The sequence below is a fragment of the Gadus macrocephalus genome, chromosome 4 (assembly GCF_031168955.1).
Source record: "Gadus macrocephalus chromosome 4, ASM3116895v1".
NCBI classification, from domain to species: domain Eukaryota; kingdom Metazoa; phylum Chordata; class Actinopteri; order Gadiformes; family Gadidae; genus Gadus; species Gadus macrocephalus.
Window position 1 is genome coordinate 838,600 of NC_082385.1, and position 12,253 is coordinate 850,852.

Here is a 12,253-nt window from a genome sequence, read left to right on the forward strand (position 1 = left end):
TTTAGTGTGAAGGATGTGGCTTGGCGGACGCCCTGCCCTCCAACCCTGCCCTCCCCGCTCCGTCTCCGGCCTGTTTTGCGTCGCTGCTTGCTTCCTACTTTCCAGGAATTCTTTGCCGCTTTTTTTCCGTTTTACTGCGAAAAACTCTCGGCCTTCAAGGGAGAAATGTGGGCCTGATCCCTGGGAAGTCCAACCTAATATCTCGTAGTTATTTAATAGAAAACGAAACGTACACTGAACTACCACGTTGATCCAATACAAACCCGGTCACAATGATTATCCTTTGTGGGCTTTTTGATTTTGTTAACTTTATTTCTAGTTTTGCTCTGGATTCGAGAATGGGTCACCCATGATGATAGGGGTTCTCAACTTTACAACCTTAGCAATGGCCTCTTGTCGTTTACGTACAAGGAAACTTGGGCTCCCTTTGGGTTTTTTTTTGTGAGTGTGCATACTAAACTAACCATGTGTGTGTTACTTTCTTTACAATAACAGAAAAACTGTGCAAAAGTGTGCACACAAAACTAAAGGTCAATCCGTCGAAATATAGATAATCTAACATTTCAATAATTCACTTTCCTGTTGGCATGCCAAGTCTCGGCGTTTAGTGTTCGAGGTGGCAGTGAGACTGTGCACGGGATGTATGGCATTTTAAAGGTCTGGTCTCTTTTTCTGAAAACTCTGTTTTAACTGGCTGGATTTGACCAATGAGAGATCAGATCAGCGGTCGGGCCCACACCTCCCACATTGAAGACGTTATAGTCTCAGTTACTGGCTGGACTGTGGTGGGATTGGTGTTTACACTGGCAAGCCCTGACACACCAATGCCAAGGACTTCATTGAGAAAGAAATATGTCTACAGGATGTTCCGTTGGTTAGGGGTGGGATTGGGATGCCCGTTGCAGAACCCAAACAGTTGGGGTTCTCGGTTCAAACCCCAATGTTGGCCCTGTCTCTCTGACTGATGACCCCTGGACTGCTCCTTAATGACATGTAGAGAACATTTGCTTTTAAGTCATGTTTTTAATAAAAAAAAGTCTGTAGGACCAAATGTGTACAGTATTAAATTAGCAATTAAATTCATGTTAAATTATTAATTTGCCTGCCTTCTTGCTATACACTTTGTAATATATATATATTATATTAATATTATTTATTATACTAGGTTTAATATTTTTATATTATTTGTGTCATTAAGTAACTTTCAAATTGGTAGTTTGCGGTTGTTGACACACTTGCCCAACATATGTTTGCCTTCAAGCTAGGAGTGAAGGGACATAAAGTAGGTTCAAGTCTCATACCAACACTTGGTCGACTGCTTTTTAAACGATTTGGCCTATTAGTATTGATTATTATTACCCTTTGTATCACCCAACATCGAAAGCAGGCTTTTTGAGTGGGATCACCTGATCGATCAAACCTTTATTTATTATGGGTGGAAATACCGGGAGAAGTAAAGTTAGTAAAATGTTAACATATCTCACAAGGTTATGTTTTGATGAACTTTAATTCACCTTAGTTTCAGTTCAGCTTAAAAGGTTTTTATCTGCTCACAGAATGTGTTTTTTTTCGAAGAAATATGGAGCAACAAAGCAATAAAAACAAGGAAGTAGAATGTTCAGCTTGGTGCTTTGAATACAACCGTTAATTCTTTATTTGATTGCATCCATTTTCTTTATTTCATTTCTGCCCTTTCATTTTTATGTTGACTGGCATCCATAGTAAAAAACCACAACTCCATTCAGCAAATTACACATCTTGCCATGACTAGGACTCCGGGACTCAAAACAGTTACACGCAATCACATTTCGATTGAAACTCAAGGGGAAGTAAACAATAGAAAAATGATATTAAATGTATCAAACAAAAACAATTCAAGGGCAACGCATTAACTAGGTCAAGACGGTAATTGGCCCAAATGTGTTCTAATAAATGGTACATCTTGATAATTGAAACAAAGGGGGCGACTGTCTCTGTCCTAGCTCTGCAGTCTGGCTCCCAGCTCCATTGACGTGGTTTGACCGGGGTTCAGTCACCCAAGGTCAGCACTCGGCTGCACAGAGTCACTGGAAAGGTCCACGCTTTGAACCATTCAGGAAATAGGGACCGGTGTGGAAAACAAACCGAGTTGTTTTGTTAATGATATGCGAGCGCGCACTGCCAACACAACATACTGTTGCGACACAAATCTTTGTTGACGGCTGAGGGATCTAATAGTATTTTACTAATGGCACGTTTCCACTGCAGGGTGCGGAACGGATCGGATCGCAAAGGTGCGGGTCGGGTCGCGTTTCCACCGCCAAAAGTGGGCGTGACCCGGACTTTGCCGTACCCGTTCCGGCCCCGTTCTCGGGACTCCTCCGTTGGGGTACCGCAAACGAGACGAGGCGCCTGAAAGGGTCCCGTGAAATTCTAGCTACACCCCCCCCCTCCGTTGATTGGTCGACAGAATCGTCACTTCCGGGTGACGCGGGGAATAAAAACAAACGAACAGTAGCCTCGAGGTATTATTCTTTACAATTAACTGTCGCGTAAACGCTTACTTGGGCGAACAAGGAGGTGGAGACGTTCGTCTGCATTCTTGGGGAGGAAGACGTTTTTTACGATGTTTACGTAGCTGCCGCGGCGATCGACATCCGGCCTACCACAAAGGGTACTGTCGGCAGTGGAAACGCGACCTCGGAACTGAGCTGGGCTATACCGCCCCCTCCCTACCGCACCTTTGCGATCCGATCCGTTCCGCACCCTGCAGTGGAAACGCGGCATAAGGTGCCACCGAGACCAGTAGAAAGGAGACCTTTTGAATACCAAATGAGCAAGCAAATAAGTGACACAAAGTTAAACTCTTTTCCTTCTTCATACGAGGAAGGACCACCTCATGTCGCCGCTACTTACAAACAACAAAAGCTGCCATTACGAGACCTTTTAATAGCTCCTTTCTTCTAACCTTCCCAGCGACGATTCCTTCATCCAGGTGTGCTTCCCTCTTTCCCCAGATGACATTCCCGAGGCCGTCCGGGGAAGGTTCCCTCGGACCGGGAGCTCTCGCGGCTGGCGTCCCGGCTGGCCCCGAGTGGGACTCCCTCCTGCTGCAACCTGGGCCTGTCGGCCGGGGCCCTGTACCGTTGCCGCGCCGACCACCCCCTCAGTGCCCACGGGCGGGCGCTGGCCGGCCTGGTGAGGTGCGTCAGTCGGGGGGCCGGGCGGCCACGGTGGGCCGTCTGCTGGAGGGTCTGCGGGCGGCCGAGGTCCACCCGTCGGTCCTGAGAGAGGTCCTCCAGTGACCCGGAGCGCAGACCGCTTGTGGCGTTCTTCTGGAAACACGGATCTGCTTACAACCGCCTTCTTCCCTGCTGCTCCGGAAGGGGGGTGGTGGTGGTGGGGGGGGGGGGTCATGGGGGGGGGGGGGGGTGACATGGGGGCAGTGGGGGGGGGGGGGGGGCACTCACAGATGCCAGGGAACACCTCGGGAACGCAAAAAAAACACTGTCTGTTTTTTTTGCGTTCCCGAGGTGTTCCCTGGCCATCTGTGAGTCGTCACCCCCCCCCCCCCCCCCCCCCCCCCCCCCCCCCACCCCGCTGATGGGTCCCGAGTCGGCCCCCAGGTCTCATCCCAGTGGGGGGGCAAAGGACCCAAAGGACCTCCAAATTTGGACCTGAAGACTACCTGCGTCGTCATGGTTAGGTGAAGGACCCCTTATGCTAATCGCCATGGCGTTAGTGGTCTAGAACCTTCTCTGACTGACTGGACAATTTCTGTTCTTTTTCCAAGAGGGACTCGCCTAGTTAAGACTCCCCATGGAGAAATAGCCAGCCGTAAGACTTTTAAGACTTTAAGACACGTTTTAAATGTAATTCTAACACAAACAGCAATGGTGTGCCAAAGAAAGTACACTTTGGTTGTAAATAATCCCTCTGTTGCCAATCGACGATGCTAATGTACTTAGTGTGATTGAAAGGGGGGGGGGGGGGGGGGGGGGCCTTGCGTTTACTCAGGCTCAAAGAAGACTGCCTTCCAATCGTTCGTTTTTCGAACGATTGGAAGCACAGCGACATCAGGAACAATCAACAGATCTGGAACTCAATGTTCCGATAATGTAAATAAACCTTTCCGGAATCCCAAAACAAACTCGTAGGATGACTCTTATTTTGACGTGCGGCAGGTGTAGGTGGGGGGGGCGAACAGGTTGTCGCTCACTCACCTCAAGGGGTCCCTGTACCAGACCCTCACTCTTCCCGGGACATGCCTGTCACACTGCATGGCTGAGCGCTGTTTGGACGATCGGTTGCCTCAGGGCTCAACACAGAGGGAGGAAAAACATCCGCGAGAGAGATTGTAAACATGGCAGCCAACCCCCATAGGCCTCAAGGCTCAATGATGTTTCCACGTCTACGCAACGCAACTTTGACGCGGGCGTGACTCTGTTTTGGTTCCGCGTCTGGTTTTAGTGAGCGGGCCAATCACAGCCCTTGCTGCGGCGTCGCCTCACCGCAAGGCTACAATTTTTGGGAGGCGCACGCCGGGCCCTCACGATGGACGCAAGGAGGGACGCAAGCCACACGAGCCTGTATAGATGAACAACAAATATGCACTTATGTAATGGATGAAGATTAGCTAGAGGCCAAGTACCAGGGCTGGAACCTGGAGCTGAACTTCTGTCTCACATCGCTGTGCCTGAACCTGTCTCATGGTTGGAGATGGCAGTATGGCGTCCTTTCGGCAAGCATCTCTGAGGTGGCTTTAAACGTTGTGTGCCTTTATACTAGTACCGTAGTGGTTATTATAGTCTTGGATGTCTGGACTATACCGGTGTGGAGATCTGCAGCTTTCTGTAGTTAGTTATAGTAGAGATAGGGGTTGGATTGAGGCATCCCTGGTGGATTTATCGGTTTGGACAGGTCATTCCCGTATGAGTTATGTAGCAATACCTTCTGTAGGACCTGGGCCAATCTGTATCTTTTCTCTTCCCTAAGTCCTGGGGATCTTCTTTGCTGTTTATTCTCCATCGTTGTCACTCAATCAGTTTGACAGCTGTGCGTTTGTGTGTGTGTGTGTGTGCGCGTGTGTGTGTGTGTGTGTGTGTGTGTGTGTGTGTGTGTGTGTGTGTGTGACATAATCACGGCCCTCAGCCTGGTTCCTACGCGGATTGTCGTGTCGCCGTGCACCCTGGGCGAGGCCCCGGTTCATGTCTTAGAGGAGAGAATCAGGAAGTTAGGATTCACACTTTGGAGTCCTCGACCGCTGAAGGTATTGCTCAATAGTTCTCGTGTGTGTGTGTGTGTGTGTGTGTGTGTGTGTGTGTGTGTGTGTGTGTGTGTGTGTGTGTGTGTGTGTGTGTGTGTGTGTGTGTGTGCACTTTAGTCCTAGTCCATTGTACCCGAGCTACAAGATATGGGGCATTGGTGCAGTCTGATTAACGGCTTGTATTTCCATTGGTCGTCTCTTTTCGTTGCTCTCTCTCTCTCTCTCTCTCTCTCTCTGTCTCTCTCTCTCTCTCTCTCTCTCTCTCTCTTTCTCTCTCTCTCTCTCTCTCTCTCTCTCTCTCTCTCTCTCTCTCTCTCTCTCTCTCTCTCTCTCTCTCTCTCTCTCTCTCTCTCTTTCTCTGCCTCTCTCTCCATATTAGGTTTTATGGAGTTCAGTTGGTGATTTCCAGTGCAAATAAACGTCATTATTATAATGGCTTTAGCTGTGGGTGACCCAACATGTACATAAACATGTCTAAGTCGTTTAAAATCAATATTATGATTGAGTTATTGCCGTTAATCTGATTGGCCGGGCCTTATATGACAGTCTTTGGGCATTGCTCGTCCATCAAACATAACGATGTGCATAATTCACGCACAAGGAATGCCATGTTCCTCATGTTCCTGACTGGTGAGAGCCATACACTGTGGTGCCTTTGGTACGGTGTTGTTTTAGCACTTTATGCAGTGATGTGGCTCGTTTGATTGAGACACACATTTTGAGATGAGTTATACTTTATTAATTTATTAACTATAATCAAGCAATAATTAATCCACAATGTCCTGGACTCACTAAATTACAACACTTAAGGTGTGTGTGTGTGTGTGTGTGTGTGTGTGTGTGTGTGTGTGTGTGTGTGTGTGTGTGTGTGTGTGTGTGTGTGTGTGTGTGTGTGTGTGTGTGTGTGTGTGTGTGTGTGTGTGTGTGAGACGACGTGCGTGCGTTTCATGTCATGGTTGATCGGGAATGCACCAGTCGGCCGATGTATCACAGTACTGCCCGCCTGTCAACGACTGCCTTGCTGTACAGTCAGTGAGTGGATAGGTGCACCGTGCACGGCACACTCAGCGGTTTGGTCTATTCCTGGAAAACCAGAGGAAAAGTTCACACTGATATGAAGCTGATTCAGTCGCCTGGCAATAAACCGCTATCAGAAGACTGTTGTTCCAGGAATCGCGGCAGCACCCACACGCAAACAGCTCACAATGATTGTTTTTTTCCCTCCCCATTCCATTCAGTGATTCTTCAAAAGCTAGAACTGTAAAGTTTACTGTGGGACTGCGAGAGATAGCTGTATGTCTTATATTTTAAGGTGGACCGGCCGTTCTGCTCTTAAGTTCTGCTTTGTTTTGTTGAACACGATAGGCCTAGGTGGTCGGATTCAAAGAGGAATTTGTATTGTGTGTTTTGCATTACGTCAGCGCCAAATGAAATATTATCCTAGAGGCTATATTATATTTAAATAATTGTATTTATATTTTAGAGAAAATAACGTCAAAAATACTCGATCCACCCCCTATAAAAATGCCTGCCTAAATTCGTTTTTTAACCCAAAAACATAGAGGCCGTTGAGATACACGACACGGCCTTTTACTGTGGACCAACTCAGTCATGCACGTGATACGAGATTCAGCGCCTGGTCCCGCGAGTTTCCGGAAAGCTGTTAACTCCGGGCTTGTTATACTCCCGTTCTAGGAAAGCCTGCAAACACTCGCTTTTTTCCCCTGCCTCTCCATCTCCCCCCCCCTGCCCGAGCAACCCTGCCCTTCTTCGTGTGGCCCCGTGACAGTCTTTTGTGGGGTGAGGTGCTAAGGGCAGTATGACATCTTCAAAACTAGAAGTAGCCTAATCGTAACCAGGTTACTTACTTATGGAGAATGTTATGTTTGAAGTGGCCCGTGGAGTTTATTTCACATTTTCCCATTAGGTAATTCATGGATAAATAATGCTTTCTGCACGACCTAAAGAAGATGGCTTACAAATATAAAAATACACGTGTTATAACATGTTTGGCAATGTAGATATTCTCTTTGTAATTATTGATAGCCGCCTTGTTTCAACTAGTCACGTGGTCGGCCACGCAAAAAGAATTGCTCAATATTTTTTTATTTCCACGCGTACATTTACCCGCTTGATCAGGTGTGGAAAATTATGAATTGGAACCGGTGCAAAAAATAATCAATATAGTTTCATAATAATGATAGTTATAGTACACTGTCATAATTAATATATGTTCCATTAAACGCGCGTAAAGCACACACGCGAACAGCGCCCAGTGGGCATCGGGGCTGACAATAACAGACACCCGGAACTCCCTTATATGGCTTGTGTTTTCATCGCTCGCTTGCGTATGTGTGCAAATAAATGGACGCATAGTACTTTGATGTGTTTATTCAACACATGCAAGCGCATTTATTAACCCAGCGCTGTAAACAAACTGGGAGGCCCCCATCAAAGTAGCAAATGATCTACCCCGACCAGAGGTAATAGAGTTGAACTTTATAATGCAAAAATAAATTAGGAAATACAAAACATATGCTGGATTTAATTATGGACTTTGGACAAAATCATGTGTTGTATATCACACAATTATGTGAATAAACAAGATATCTATAGCATTGTACCATTGTACCATTAAATCATACAACTCGCGTGTAAATGTGGATGATGTTACTCATTGACTTATTTAGTTACAAAGACCTGTTTTCAACCTGCTGTGGTATTTATTATTTATTACTTCCTTGCTTGAGAGAACATTTGTTCTTGTCGTATTTCCTAGACTGAAGTTTATACTGGCTTGGGTTAAACATAAGAAATATAAATGCCGGTCACAGAGAGCACTAAACTGCCCTCGATGGAGACTGCTCCGACGTGCGCGATGTGAAGCTAATCTGAAAGGACTCCTTTTGCCTCTAACGTTTTGTTTTTTTTGGTGTAATTCCCCGCCTCCTCTGGTCCTGCTTCTGAGAACAGCATCTGCCTTCCTGGTACATCCAGCTCTACTGCATGGTTTCAGTGTGTCCGTCACATTTTCTAACAGACACACACACACACACACACACACACACACACACACACACACACACACACACACACACACACACACACACACACACACACACACACACACACACACACACACACACACCCAGACACACAGACACACAGACACACAGACACACAGACACACAAAGACACAGACTCGTGCGCGCTTTGGTACATGTACATGTACATTCAACATGAACACAATGTATGTTGACTATTTTTTTCCCCAAACTCTCCTTCACTCCACTAATGCTATGCTAACCCTGAACTCATACAGTCGAACGGATTCTGTTCATTCACACATGACGACCCAACTGCAGCCGGCGATGCACAGCGGAATGTGTTTCCCAGGACAGGTAATTTGACTGCATAACATGTTCTCATTTGCAAGCAAAGAAAACGCCACCCAATCCCTCCCATTCCAACACACACACGCACACACGCACGCACCCATACGCTCACAGGCTCACACTCACTCACATGCTCGCACGCACACATACGCACCCACATCGTTGCTTTCTCTATCTCTCCCTTTCTCTCCAAAACACACACACTTTCTATCTTTCTGTCTAACAAACACATGGCACACACCCTCTTTCTCTGTCAAACGTGCGACACACACACACACACACACACACACACACACACACACACACACACACACACACACACACACACACACACACACACACACACACACACACACACACACACACACACACACAAAGAGTGCCCCACCAACAGGGCCCCTTGTTGTTCAGGCTCATAGAAGGTGTCTCCTTACATGTGGAGGGTTGCCTCCGATGGAGACAGGGATTTCTGCGGGATTACCCCTACCTACTGTGCTCCGCTACCCAGAATGCAACGGCACATGGAAAAGGTTTTCCCGGAAGCCCGATTGGTTGGAAATGGGCGGTGGGCCAACATGCTGGGACACAACACACACTTTGTTGAGCTTGCATGCACACACACACACACACACACACACACACACACACACACACACACACACACACACACACACACACACACACACACCCGACGACACATACACACACGTGAACACACCACACTTCTGCAACTCTGTCTTTTTTCTTCTCTTTAATTATTTTTTCACTGCCGTGTTTATGTTGGCTTATTTCCTGGGAACCACGACAGAGAGGAATGATGGTGGTAGACGTTTTCTGTGTTTTGTTCTGGTTGTTTGGGTGTGTAGTTTTGGGCCCGTGTGCCATTTCATTCCATTTACACACATCAATTGAATCAATGGTGGTTTGATATGATCTTTATCACATTAAAACGGGCGATTTTACAATATGAATGACACTCTGAGTAAGTCTAAATGGATTGTTTCAAAGGCAGAATAATTGGGTGTTGATGAACTCTTGTTCAGGTTTATTCGAGGCAGGAAATAATGACTGTACAGGAAATGATGGCCTAACTGCCACAGGAAATCCTGCTTGATATCAAAGTGCACTGTGTTGAAGGAAGAGTACATTTTCAATCAGACCGTAGGCCAAATATTCTGATGTAACGACCCATAAAGCTGTGGGTTAAGATAAAAAAAACATCGCATTCTGACAGTTACCATCTCAAAGAGATTGACAGACCCATGTCCCAAACTATGACGTCCCCGCAAAGACCCTCCGATAGACCAATAACTGTCCACCAAAAAAGCTAATGCATGTCTCCATCTGTGCGTTTATGAATGTCTAAATCACTAGGCCGAATTTGCAAATCCGTTTACTGCATTCCAAAGCGGCCTACATATTAATTTCATAATCTTGTAAATACTTTCTCCAAATGTGTTTCTGGGAAGAAGTATTTATAGTTCACACACACACACACACACACGTGCGTGTAAGCCTCGTAGTTGGTTGGTTAAGGCACAAGACTGCCCTCTTGTGTCAGAAAAATATCCTGCATTTGTTTTACCAAGTTGCCACAACATCCCCGACATGTTTAATAGTCACGACGTAATCTGTAGGAGGTTGTGAAAACACGCTTACTCTAACATGCAAATTCGATGGAGAAAGGCTGCACGTTGCGTTTTGATGCAAGTACATTCTTGCTGTTGACGTTCACCCAAATATAATTTTTGGCCCTTGGATCCCTATTTCCTGCTCTGCTGTCACTGTAACTCCAAGTATTTTGCTGTGATGGTATGCGTACGCATTCATGTAATAATCGGCATACTTTCATATAGGCCATTTCTCCCCGCATTTTTAGTTGAACAAAATAAATCGGGAAAGGGAACATACAGATTGTATTTAATGCTAATCAGAAAACTAATATGAATATCTCATGGTAACTCCTATTAATTTCTAGCTGAATTACAATAAAATAAAAACATAAGTCTTTGTACAACCCTTTAAATAATCGCGATGTTTTGTCATTATTTGAACACACGTTTATGTGGTGTGTGTGTGTGTGTGTGTGTGTGTGTGTGTGTGTGTGTGTGTGTGTGTGTGTGTGTGTGTGTGTGTGTGTGTGTGTGTGTGTGTGTGTGTGTGTGTGTGTGTGTGTGTGTGCGTGTGTGTGTGTGTGTGTGTGTGTGTGTGTGTGTGCGTGTGTGTGCGCGTGCGCGTGGGTCTGCGCGCGCGTGAGTCCTCGCGCGCGCTCTTCTGAGTGCGTTTCATCCCAACATTTAAAACTTCATACACAGATTAAACGGATTAGGCTTCATTTGGCATGTGACAAAGTAGATAATGGTGATCCAAATCGCTTAAAGGCTTAAAGAAACGCAGCCAAATCTTCTGTTCTAGTTGTTAATTATCTTGGTGGAGTCATCCTAAACCCTATTCAGCGTGAAGTTTGCTAGTCTAGATTGATAAGGATCCTGAATTTGCATTTTTGTCCCATTTCCTTTTTTCACGCTTTTTAAAAATGGCCCGAGTTCAAGGACTGAGAGCATACCGCCTTCAGGGAGACGATCCTTTCGAAGATAATCTGAATTGAGGCAGAAAAACAAAAGGCACACAGAAAACGCTTGGTTTACCTATAGCGTTAATAACTGTACATGCTTAACGTTCCCTGTAAATCTGCCATGTTTATAATAGGCCTCTTCCAATATATAAAATGATGTATTTACAAAGTCCAAAGTGCATTTGATCAAAAGGGAATCGAGCTCATAGTCGTACTCGACTTTTTTGTTCAATCGATTAATGCTCTTTTTGTAACTATTTTTAACCATTCCAACCTTTACCACTGGGAGGCGGAGCAGCTTCTTTAATGCATATTTTTCCTCTCTTTTTTTTTACGATACTTACAAAACGGAATACTGATCACTATCTCCATTACCAAACAGTAACATTGTCATTCAAACTTTTTTATGGCCTTTATGCTACCATAAAAAATATTTTTCTGTAATTACTTGAACCGTTATGTCAGGCGATCAGCATCAAATTCAACATCTGGTTCCATCTCTTGATCTGCTGACCATTCCCTTTGTTAGATACCCCACATTAGATTTCTAAAACACGATTGACCCAACTGTACTTTTCCTTTATTTACAGACTTTTTTAATAATATTTTTTACATCGTATTTTTTTTTTTAATGAAACGAATAAAAGCGCGGAATGATACCCAGTCCACCAATGTGGTGCCTCGGGGCCCCAGCCTCCTCCTAGGGAGAACAGGGCGGGGCGTCGGCGAGCGGCAGGAGAAAGCAGCCTCTGTCTCTCCATGTAGCATACGTCTGTCTCGTCTTGGAATGATGACCATTGCCTTGGTCCCACCATCCCTTTCTCCAGGGCACCGTATATGTCGGGGGAACCCCTCTTAAGACACCGACCCACTCTTGTCCAACAAGTATTTCCCCCGTTAGGGATGGTATTAGCCACTATCGGTCCATTTTGAAGTGAAGAAAGCAGCGTTGGGAGCGAAGCGCGCAGACAATTACGCGTGTCGAGTCGCGCTGTAGCGGTCCTATGCAGCTAAAAAAATCGCCATTGTTTGGATGAA